The 13,100-nt window shown below is 39.2% G+C and overlaps 1 non-coding gene across 1 annotated transcript; it reads right to left on the bottom strand.

Annotated features, from left to right (window-relative positions):
- Window positions 1-11,520: 11,520 nt before the first annotated feature.
- Window positions 11,521-11,627, bottom strand: LOC141688423 (small nucleolar RNA R71). The gene has a single exon (XR_012561866.1). It is a non-coding gene; the product is annotated as a small nucleolar RNA R71 (small nucleolar RNA).
- Window positions 11,628-13,100: the final 1,473 nt, after the last annotated feature.

Genomic DNA, 13,100 nt, shown 5'->3' on the forward strand with positions numbered 1-13,100 from the left:
AAGTCGGTCCAACAGATCACTTCTAACATTACGGGCCTCAGACAGGCCACCCAAAGTCATATGATAATTGGCGATAAGAGAAGCCTGAGTGGTAGCATCTAGCAGTCCATGGGGTGCAGGTGGTGCAGACCCAGGGGATCCAAATGGATAACCAAGCACGGTATCAGGTGACAATAGTGCAGGAGATAAAGGTGGCATTTCCTCAGTAGGTGCTGGGCTCTGTACAGGGGAGGGAACAGGAATTGGTGGAACCTCATGGATGTCTACAGGAACCTATGGAAGAGGGTCTGATACTGGTATAATTGGTGTCGTGGAAGGCCCCACTCCTTCTGCCCTCATTAACCTTTGTGCCCTTGGTAACTCTTCATCCTCTAGTGCCACCCTCGCGGCCATTCTTACTTTGGTAGTCGCCCTGACTACGGTCATCAATTCCTCAGCGGTCCTCTCTTCATTCCCGTCAGGATCCTCAACGAGATCCTCCTCAGCAACAATCCCTTCTGGGATAACATCCTCAACTGCAACATTCTCAATATGAATCTCATCTGGTCCCTCGTTAGGTTACTCTATCAGATTCACAATTTGATCTCCAACATGTAATAAAACATCCTCATGCTGATGCTCCTGAACCTCAGGGTTCGGTGCCCCGCTGCCCTATATGATAATGAACTATGTTACTACCACGATATTTATAAGGGTTCCCATAAGGGTTTTAACTGTCAGTACTACATTAGGTAGCCCGACTATGAACTTGGCAAGAGTTCTTATTATCTTAGTGAACTTATTATCATAACGCCACATCATCTCTGAGGTTTATAACGCTTGGCTCTGATACCATTTCTGTAACACCCCCAAATCCGGGATCGGGGATTCGGGTTTTCACGAGTTCCATTTCCCTTATCAATATTTAATCTTAACAGTCAACCAAATACTGAGTACTGTGACCCCACAATATACACACACACACACACACACCATAATTTATAGTCTCAGAGATGAATACAAAAATTAACATAAGTCATTTTATTCCACAATTATAAACCGTTACACCTAAAAAGGGTTTCTGAATAATTTACATATTATTTGCCATTATTACAATTCATAATATACATAAGTCTGGTTCATCAATAGTTAAAAGCCTAGCCTATTGGTAGTTCCTACCTCAGCTACGGCGGCATCAACGCTTCCAGAAAACCGCGGAACGTTTCCTGACCGCTTGCGAATTGGAAGCTTTGTCCTGTTCATCTTTTCTATCTGTCGTTGTGTGATGAAAGAAGAAAGCAAGGGTGAGCAACAAGCCCAACGAAATAGTATGTATAATAATTAACAATATATGGGCATTCTCATAGTATTCATGAAAGTCTTGGTCAAGAAGAAATGAACCAAGTTGATATCTTAACGCGACCAAGTCGCCAAATATTCAGTATATATATATATATACACATATACTTTTCACAATCTTTGAAATCCTCTGACATGTATAATATACACAGAGTTCCAGTTTATAACTATATAAATATATCGTTGCAAGGTGATCTCATATATCTAACCTTGTCTCAACGTTTTTCTGAAAATCTTTGTCATGCATAAGATAATCATTAACTGGATATAAGTTGAAAAGATGAAGTTACAAGATACTCCAATATACTTATATCTTTTCCGAATACTACTTGAACCGCCACCGTTCAAGGTATAAACAGTTTCGAAAGTTCATCACATAGATGAGACTACAAGATAAGACTTGGATAGATCCAATCTTTGAAATATTATTGAATGAAATGAAGTTACGAGATACTTCATTTGATGGAAACACCATTATAATTGCTTAACCCCGTCAATGCTTCGGAAACCACCCATTCGTAGCCTTTCGACCGAAATGCTCCGGGTAGTGTTGTAGAAATATCCAACTGGATGATGGACTCATTACAGGAGTTTGCCACGCCAGGAAGACCACTTACGATGATCAGTCGCAGTAGTGCAACCCCACTATTTTCTACATGTAGAGGAGAACCTGCCGGATTTACTTGTCAACCAAACACTGGACTCCTAAGGAATGGACCGTCTTAGCGGAACTTCCAGGCCATTTGGGCCAATATAATAAGGCTGGGCCGGCGCCACTCGACCACTTACGCCACTCCTAGTTCAGATAAAATCCATGACTCTGAAACGTAAAGCTCGTCCCTCCTTTCCCCAAGTAGAAACTTGTTAATACGGCTCCACCAAGAAGTCGTATCTAGTTGGAAAGGAAAACTCACCGACATTTCCCAGGCGATGCCTGTTAATGGATTAACTTGTTCCAAGAATTTTACTTCCCGAGTGTTGGGTAAGAAATCAAAAACTCTTTCATCAAAATAGCAACTTTGTTGCGAATATAAAATACATCCCAGAGCCGGATCCCTCAGGTTTTGAGCGAGTATTTAAATCCCCTTCGAAAGGAGGATCTTAAATATAAAAATGAGTTTTGGGATCCGCCCTAACTTTTAAAATCATTTTGAAGACTCGAAAACATTTATAAGAATGTTTGGAGTAATGTTGATTTAATAAAATAAATCAGTCCCGATATATTAGAAAATATCTGAATATTATTATTTAAATAATATTCCCATAAGGGTGATCTTTTTAAATATAATCGAAGTAGAAGTTTTAAAACTTATACTTGAAATGATTATTAAATAACCAAAGATATACTTATACGAAAGTACTATCTTTATTTGAATAATCAAAAGTAAGTTTGATTATCGATACATTATTCTTTAATAAAATAAAGAATATTATTTAATAAATAAGCAGAGTCATAAGTCCTCGAATGATTATTCAAAAAAATAATATTCATTAAATAAAATAAATGGAGTCATTTGTCCTCGAATGAATATTCAACATAATATTCATTAATATGAATACACGGAGTCATAAGCCCTTGAATGAATATTCAAAATAATATTCATTAATAAAAATAAAGTTATCGAATAAACCTTATTCGATTCATAGTTTTGAAAACTATATCTATCTATATATATATATATATATATAAATATATATAATATACTCGGGAACATCGACTCCCGGTTTTAGAAAATATTCACCTTTGGGTCCCTTATACTAAGGGTATACGCAACTACTGCTTATCTCTAGTATAGGTATTATGCAACTTATAAGCTTTTGAATCAACAATTAGATATCAAGATTACAAAACAGGCATGTATATAAATATCATATCACATGCTCCAATATATCGCAAGACTTTGCTAATAATAATCATACACTTATCACAAGATAATGCATATACATATATACATCACAACAACAGTATAACGGATAGAAAACTTGCCTGAGCGACTGGGGGTGATAAATGGCTTGGGACGAGTCTGGTAACCTGTAAACAACATATAAGTTGGAATTAAACCAAAGTCGCTTATGAATCTATACTTTAACCAATTAGACTCTAACGCTCGCTTTGCGCTCAACGATTCTCTTAAGTCGCTCGAGTACCCTCGGCTCCACCATTTTTAATAAATTATCCATTAAGAGTTTTAAGGCGATTCCTTCGCGAGTACCTTACCAACTGCCTAATCCACTTTACATAAATGTTTCATACTCCAATTAGTCATTTAAGGTCTTTAACCAATGTATCAAAGTAAGGCGAGGGGTAATGGTTCGTTCGCGAAACGCCGTTACTTAAAACGGTCGTTTCTCCTAAACCGCACATCGGATTCAAACGAACCACATATCAAAATGAAGCTCGTAACATGAACTATCTAATCATGGTAATGGTCAAAACCTAACAGTGAGTTCTCGGGTCCTGATGTTAAGAACAAAACAGTCTAAAGTAAATCAGACATTACGATGGCTATGTTTACGCGATTACCAATTTTTATCCTACTCCAAATCAACCACCAATCAACCACAATTGAACCATACAACCAAACTCCAAACATACAATGCTACAACAGCCCCAACAACTCAATATTTCCAATTTTATACTACTTCCCAACATGAACTAAAAGCTTTACTTAAATTCTTTAACTAATCAACAAGATTTACAACTCCAAACACATCACAAAACCAACCAATCTCTAAATACACAAACAACCATGCCTCTCATGAACTATATCAAACAAAACCAAACCTAATGCTCAAAGTAAAGTTAGGGTTTGGAGGGGTTATACCTTCCTTGGATTGATTAGAGTAGCTAGGAAGCCTTAAGAAGCCTTGATCTAACCTCCTACAAGCTTGATCTTTCAAAGAAATCAAGAACACAAAAATTAATTTCAAGAAAGTACTATTCACCATCTTCTTGAATGATTTATAGGAAATGCTAGGAAAGGATTTTGAAGCTAAGATTCCTAGGAAGTATGTAACTTAACTAGGAGAAGCTAGGATAATTACCTTGTAAATTAGCAAGTGGAGGAGCTTGGACTTCCCATTTCTTAAGAAAGGAGCCGAGAGCTTTTGTTCTTGAAAAAGAAATGTCAACTTCTATTTTTGTGTTATGATTTTGTTTTGGCTTGGTTGATGTTGTTTTGTTTGATAATTAACCTTTTAACCATGGTAAATTTTGTGTGGCTTAGAATCAACCAAAAGCACACTTCTCTTTTGGTCATGCTTATGTCATCTTCCCATGTCATCCTCCCACATTTGTCCTCTTCTTGTTGGTATGATGACATCATCATCATTAACCTCTTTGATTAACTCCTAATTACTTGGCTAATGACCGCTGATCTGTTATACGGTTCGCTTAACTTTCGTTCTCGTTTATCGTTTGAGGGATCATACCCGGGATCTTATTACTTGGGTTTTCTTAACCTTTCTCAATACATTATATTCCTTTTATGATCCTCTCTTATAATCCTTGAATTTAAATCCTTTTTATCCTGTTACTTTATACTTAATTCTTTCGGTATCTGGTGGATTTTCAGGAAAAATCAAAGTATTCGAATTTGGATTCTGACGATCTTTACATACACTTATATACCTTATAGAGTACTAATAAGATCTCGGAATAACAATAAAAGAACCCCTACATAGTGTGGCATGGAAAGTTTTCTTATTCAGCATAATCAGCAAAATCACTATTCATAAGGGTTTCAAAAATTCCAAAAATTGGGGTTATTACAGGTTTAACTTCAATCCACTTAGTAAAATAATCTATAGCTATGATCATGAACTTTATTTATACAATGGCCATGGAAAAAGGCACAAGTATATCCATTCCCCACATAGTAAAAGGGATGGGAGAATTGATGGAAGTTAGCATCTCAAGAGGCTGTCGAACAACTGGTGCATGTTTTTGACAATAATCGCCCTTCTTTACATAGTCTTTGGCATCGACCATCATTTCTGGCCAATAAGAGCCTAAACGAGTTATCTTATGTGCCACTGCTCTGCGCCCCAAGTTTTGCCCACAAATACCTTCATGTACTTCTTCAAGAGCCAAACGCGCCTTATCAGGTCTGAGACATCTTAAGTAAGGAACCACATAAGATCTTTTATATAAAATCCCATCAATCAAGGAATATCTCAGTGCTCGCACAACCAATTTTCGTGCTTCAGTCACATCATTTGGCAGCCAACCAGTTTGAATATGGGCCTTAATGGGATCCATCCTTGATGTCCCCAGCCCTATAAGGGCTACAAGCTTAAAATCAATGCTTCGCGTTTTCAAAACACGGAAGTACACACTTTCTGAACTTTTCTCTATCTCTGCTAAAGCGAACTTAGATAATGCATCTTTCTTAGCATTTTCCTCTCTTGGAATGTGCTCAACATGGCATTCATCGAACTGAGTCATCACAACCCTTACTAGGCGGACATACCTGGCCATTATTTCATCTCTTGCCTCAAACTCTCCCTTGACCTGGGATATGACAAGCTTTGAATCTCCACAGACTTTCAAGTTCTTGACCCTCAATGTCCCTCTTCTTTGTCTCTTTTATTACCTTCCGTGTCTTGAGATATAATATCTTCCTGCCCCCTGACTTCTTGGTTGGGTATGGTACACTCCACCACGAAGTCAGTCAACGCCTGGGCTTTTATTGCCATCCGCGGCTTGTACTTGATGTAGAATTCTCCCAATTCTATTGCCCATTTAATCATTCTCCCACTAGCTTTGGGACCGTGAATGATGTTTCTCATGGGCTGATTTGTTAGCACTTCAATTTTATGAGCTTGGAAGTAAAGACGCAATTTCCTTGAAGTCATCACTAGGGCTAAAGCAAACTTTTCAATAGTCGAATAATTCAACTCAGCTTCGTGCAGAATCTTACTAACATAATATATGGGTTTCTGGACTTTAAGTTCCTCTTTAACCAATACAGCGCTCAAGGCATTTTCTGAAACGGCCAAATATAAGTACAAAACTTCATTCAGAGCTGGTTTAGTCAACAATGGCGATTGAACCATATACTTCTTCAATCCTTCAAACGCCTCCTGACTTTCCTCAGTCCATATGAAATCTTTTACTTTCTTCGAGGATTTGAAGAAAGGCAAACACTTGTCTCTGTATTTGGAGATGAATCGTTCTAGAACCGCAACTCTTCCAGTGAGTTTTTGAATGTCCTTTATGGAACGTGGTGGTTCCATATCCAGGATAACTTTTATTTTATCGGGATTGGCCTCGATTTCTCTCTTGGAGACCATCAATCCCAAAAACTTTCCAGATCCCACTCCGAAAGCGCACTTTGCAGGATTTAGCATCATTTTATGATATCACAGCACCTCAAAAGTTTCCCTCAAATGGGTTATGTGATCATTCTTCACCAGACTTTTGACTAACATGTCTTCGACATAAACTTCCATAGTTTTTCCAATAAGATCCTTGAAAATCTTATTTACCAACCTTTGATAGGTAGCTCATGCATTCTTAAGGCCAAATGCCATAACAAGATAACATAAAACACCAAAGTCAGTGATAAATGATACCTTTAGGATGTCATCCTTATGCATCTTAATCTGATTGTATCCACTGAATCCATCCATAAAACTCAGCATCTCGTGACCAGCGGTTGCATCTATCAATGTATCTTTTCTTGGCAGCGGGAAATAATCCTTCGGACATGCATCATTCAGATCAGTGAAATCCACGCACTATCTCCATTTTCCATTAGTCTTCTTTACCATTAAAGGGTTTGCTAACCATTCCAAAAATTATATCTCTTCAATGAAACCAGCCTCCAAGAGCTTTTCTACTTCTTGCTTGATTGCCTCCTGCCTTTCAGGGGCAAAGCTCCTTTTCTTTTACTTTACCATCTTTCAATTTGGATCTATATTCAATTTGTGAGTGATCAGTTCCGGGTCTATTCCAGGCATATCAGCTGCTGACCATGAAAATACATCACTATTCTCTTTTAAAAACCTCACCAATTTCCCTCTAAGGGGCTCCACTAGTGATGCTCCAATGAAAGTTACTTTCTCAGGATCCTCGGGAGCCAATGGAATCGGGACCAAGTTTTCTGCTAGCTTCCCTCTTTTTTCTTATTCTCGCGGACATCCAGATCTTCAATAGGCAGAACCTGCCCCCAACTCTATCAGCCCTAAGAGAGGTTAAATAACAACTCCTTGCCATCTTTTGATCTCCTCTCTCTTCTTCAATCCCGTTCCGGGTGGGAAACTTCATCACTGAATGGAAAGAAGAAAGGACTACCTTAAAAGCATGTATTTTCGTTCTTCCCATGATTGCATTATAAGTTGATCCAGCCTTTACCACTACAAAGTCCAACATCTGTGTTGTTTGTCTTGGTTCCTGACCTATAGTCAGGGGCAACTTAATTAATCCTTCCACGGGGAACTCGACTCCAGCAAAACCATATTTTGGTATATCAGTTTGGGTTAATTGAGAATCTTGTAACCCATCATTATAAAGGTATCATGGAGTAAGATGTTCATTGAAGCTCTATTGTCTACGAGGACTCTCTTCACCGGGTTGTTCCCTATTATTGGTGTTATGACCAGAGGATCTTCATGAGGAAATTTGACACATCTAAATCAGAATCATCAAACGTCATTGTTACTCCTGTCCTAGCTCTCTTCCGAGCTTCTCCGACAATATGCATAACTTCTCTAGTATAAGCTTTCCTTGAGTTTTTAGACGAACCAACAGTAGTTGGTCCTCCAAAGATTGTATTTATCACTGGCCCTCGGGGTCTTGGTCTTCCAAAGATTGCGTTTATCACCGGTCCTCTGGGTTGGGGATATCTCCCCTGATCATCCTGATCCCTTTTATGATCATCAAAGTTCCTTTTTCCATTATTACTTTTGTCTCCTCCATATCCAGTATACTTGCTCAACCTTCCTTTTCATATGAGGAATTCTATTTCATCTTTCAGTTGCCTACACACATCGGTGTCATGACCAGCGTCCTTGTGATATCTACAATATTTGCTCTTATCTAGCTTAGCAGGATCAGCCTTCAGGGGCTTAGGCCAAAGAACTTCCCTATCTCTTTCAATTTCCATTAAGATCTGACTTTTAGGAGCGTTCAGTTTAGCATATTCGGTGAACTTTTATCCAGGTCCTCCATTCTTCGGGGTTGAATCAGTGTTTTGCTCAGTTCTAGGATACTTTTCCTTAGCATTATATTCTAGATCAGTCTTTCACTTCTTGCCACTAGCGGGCTCGTTATTTACTACCGTCTTCCCCATGCTTTCCTCCACGTTGATATACTTCCCGGCCCTATATTGGCTACCTTGTCATCAAGGTCTGGGACCTTCAAAGCTTCTTTAGTGAAACGGTTCAGATAGTCTCTCAAGGACTCCTTTGCTCCCTGCACAATGCTCATGAGGGATGCTGAACTCTTCTCACACACTCTTCTACAGATGAATTGCTTAATGAAAGCTTGACTCAAGTCTCTAAAGGATCCAATTGAATTTGGAGGCAAACGGCTGTACCATCTTTGAGCCATTCCCGACAGGGTTTGAGGAAAGGCCCGACACTTAATAGCGTCGTTCACGGGCTGTAGCAGCAGTGTAATAGAGAATGTTCTTACATGATTAGGAGGATCTCTGGTGCTATCATAAGCTTTGATGGTGGGCATCTTAAACTTCCTTGAGATGTGGGCATTCATTATCTCTTCAGTAAATGGTGGAGTTGGATCATTAGGATCTCCTAGAGGCAGTAGATCACTTGGATCAGCCCTTGGGACAATAGCCCATCTTGGTATTGTACCATCCAGGTCTATGATTGGAGGAGGCTTTCTCCTCCTTAGAGGTAGTGGTGGTCATAGGTGCACCTCTAGGTCGCGCTTCAGCGTTTGGATCTCAGCTTCATGAGCCCTGATCCTCTCCTGTACTTCTTGGGTATTCGTCCCTCGTGTGGTTCTGGGGCATTGGTTAACATCAGACATTGTTTCTTAACCAGCACACCTCCTCCTTGGAGACACATCATCATCCAAGATTCAGAATCTCTTTCAGTGTAAGTGTTGAGTGGCATTTATGACACTTTATAATGCTCTATTAAGCTTTCAATTGATGCATTTGTACTCAAGTTGTTGGTGTTTTAATGCATTTTCTAGTGTTTTTTCATTTCAGGCATTATTCCAGAAATCAGGTGAATTAGCATTGTTTGGTGCTAACATGGTGTTAGGATGGTGTCCAAGGAATAAAGCTCGGGAATCCAACTTATTGCAGCAGGAATTGAAGAAAAGATGAATTTTCTCCAGGAGCACGGCGGGCCCGCGCTGTCATAGTGCGCGCCCGCGCCCAAGCAACAGAGAGCTAGCGCCCCCGCGCTGATAAAGTGTGCGGCCGCGCCGGGTCGGGATCTCAGAATCCTGATTCTACTTGATATCAAATTGGAGGATTTCTACTTTGCATGGGATGCTATATATACTTAAATAAAGGACATTTTCTGTAGAGAGACATACCAGAGCACAAGGAGAAGGAGTAAGAAGACCGTTTTAGCACGATTCAACGAAGGCGAAGAAGATCTTATTTTTACTTGTGATTCTTTGTTCTAAGTTGTAACTTCGATGCTAGTTTTCTTATTCGTGAACCTATACTCTTGTTTCGTACTTGGTTTATTATTTATTCAGTATAAAGACTGTGTTTATTATACCATACTATCATCAGAACCCACGTTAATGATGAGTCCGATTACGGGCTAATCATTATCGTGGGGTTCTAGTGGATTTACTTATGGATTTCTTTAGTTAATTTGTTTCGATGCCTTAGTGGGTGGTGATTGTATGATAACCTAGTATTAGTTATGCTTATTTGTCTTATGAGCGTCGTGAACTTATAAGATAGCGTGTTAATCTTTAATCAAGTGATGGTGAATTTAAGGATTTAGAACTTGCCATGCTATCATAGGTTCATGTGTTATTGTTATGCATGATTCGTAGGTAATTTTAACCATCTTACTTGCCCTGTGTAATCATGATAGATAACTTGTGCATTAAGCCATTATGTTGTCAAATTCTGTAGACATATAGGGTCTTAATATAATTAGTGTCTATTCAGCTTCTATCTCTTTTGTGGATGTCTAGTAGTATGTTATTCGTGCAACGAAAGTTGGCGTTTAGCAGTTTCGTGGTATCTGATTAGCATCATCACCATTGCATGCTAAGTTTAAGATCAATAAGGCTATTGAATGAAGTATTTAATAAAGTTAGAATCCATGTTTGTCTCATATAATATCCAACTCTCTTTATTCTCTTAGTTATTATTGTTTGTTTAATTCGTAGTATAATCAAAACCCCAAATTGTTATTGTCTTAGCATAACCATATCATCGGTGCATAAGTGCATAAATCACATAGTTAACCAAACCAGTCTCTGTAGGAACGAACTAGAAATAATTATATATTACTTGCAATCGCGTATACTTGCGTGAATATTAGCGTGTGTTTAGCCCTAACAAGTTTTTGGCGCCACTGCCGGGGACTGCAGTGTTAACTTTTAGTTTATGTATTTGTCATCAATGATTCCTAAAGTTCATTGACTCAGACATTGTTACTTACCTACTCTTTTTCTTGTCGTATTTCAGGTACTCTAGCGATCGTGTATGCATACGTGTTCGCGAGCTCGAAGGAGAATTCTGGATAAAGACGAGGAAAAAGTTGTAGTGGAGCTAAGGGAAGATTTTGAGGATGAAGAGAAAGTAGTAGAAGAAGAGAAAATCGAAGAACCACCTTTATTAGAGATGGAAGATCAAGCAGATAATACTAAGGGTTTGATGGACTATTCTAAGACTAAGATCAATGATATTCAATCAAGCATCATCAGGCCAGCCATCGCGGATAAACACTTTTGGAATCAAGTCGAGCACGATTCAGATGATACAGAACTCAGTTCAGTTTAGGGGTTCTCCTACTGAAGACCCTAACATGTACATCAGGGATTTCATCGAAATCTGTGACACTTTCAAGTTCAACGATGTGTCTGAAGATGTTATCAAGCTGTGACTATTCCCATTCTCTTTGAGGGATAAAGCAAAGTGCTGGTTACATTCTCTACCACCAAGGTCTATCACTAAATGGGAGGATCTTTCTCAAAAGTTTCTCACTAAGTTCTTTCTTATGGTGAAGACTGCTGCAATCAGGAATGCTCTTACTCAGTTTGCTTAGCAAACTGGTGAATCCTTGTGTGAGGCTTGGGATTGAGATAAGGAGATGCTAAGGTAGTGCCCACACCATGGCATGCCTGATTGGATGATTATCAACTGTTTCTATAATGGTTTAGGTGCACAATCTAGACCTATGCTCGATGCAGCATCTAGTGGAGCCTTATGGGCTAAAAGCTACAATGAAGCTTATGAGTTGATTGAACTAATGGCAGCTAATGAATACCAGAATCCTACACAAAGAATGTTGCAAGGCAAGGTAGCAGGAATTCTGGAAGTGGATCAAGCTACGGCTATAGCTGCTCAACTTCAAGCTTTGACGATGAAAGTGAACTCTTTGGCTAATTATGGAGTTAATCAAATCACTAGTGTTTGTGAGCTTTGTACGGGAGCATATGAAACTGAGCAGTGTGCTATTTTTAGTGAATCTGCTCAATTTGTGAGCAACTTTCAGAGATCGCAGCAACAAGCTCCAGCCACTTATCATCTGAATAACCATAATCATCCTAACTTCAGCTGGAGCAACAATCAGAACATGGTGCAACAGCCTTATCAGCCATATACAGCAAGCAATATAACCCTCCTATTTTCAACAACAGCAATATGCACCAAGGCAACAACTTCAACTTCAGCAGTTACCTCAAGCTAATGAAAAATCTGAATTGGAGGAGTTGAGGCTCATGTGCAAGAGCCAAGCTGTTTCTATAAAAACCTTGGAGAATCAGATTGGGCAAATTGCTAATGCATTACTGAATCGTCAACCTGGCACGCTTCCAAGCGATACTGAAGTTCCAGGAAAGAAGGAAGCTAAGGAGCATGTTAAGACAATTACATTGAGGTCTGGTAAGGTTGTGAATCCTGAAAAAGCTAAAGCTCTAGTTTCTAAAGTGGAGGCTGAAGAAGAAGTTATGCAGAAAGAAGCAGAAGTGGAACCAAGGAAGACTACTGTTGAGCACACTCCTCCTGAGGGTAATACAGGGGAGAAATAGATCTATCATCCACTTCATTTTCCTAAGAGGCCGCAGAAGAAAAAGCCGGATAAGCAGTTTGTGAAGTTTCTGGAGGTGTGCAAGAAACTTCACGTCAACATACCTTTTGCTGAAGCTCTTAAACAAATGCCTAGTTACGCGAAGTTCATGAAAGTTATTCTCTCTAGGAAGGTGAAGCTTGATGACTTAGAGACCGTTGCTCTCACGGAGGAATGCAGTGCGGTGCTGCAACAGAAATGGCCTCCGAAGCTTAAAGATCCTAATAGCTTCACTATTCCTTGCACCATCGGAAAGGTGTCATTTGATAAGTGTCTATGTGACTTAGGAGCTAGCATCAATCTGATGCCATTGTCAATCTTCAAAAAGTTGGACTTGCCTGATCCAAAGCCTACATACATGACTTTGCAGTTGGACGATCGTTCTATTACATATCCGCGAGGTATTGTGGAGGATGTCTTGGTCAAGGTGGATAAACTCATCTTCCATACTGATTTTTTAATTCTTGATTTCGAGGAGGATAAAAAAATTCCCATAATCTTGGGAAGACCTTTCTTGGCTACTG

This window comes from Apium graveolens, chromosome 9, assembly GCF_009905375.1.
Source record: "Apium graveolens cultivar Ventura chromosome 9, ASM990537v1, whole genome shotgun sequence".
Lineage (NCBI taxonomy): Eukaryota > Viridiplantae > Streptophyta > Magnoliopsida > Apiales > Apiaceae > Apium > Apium graveolens.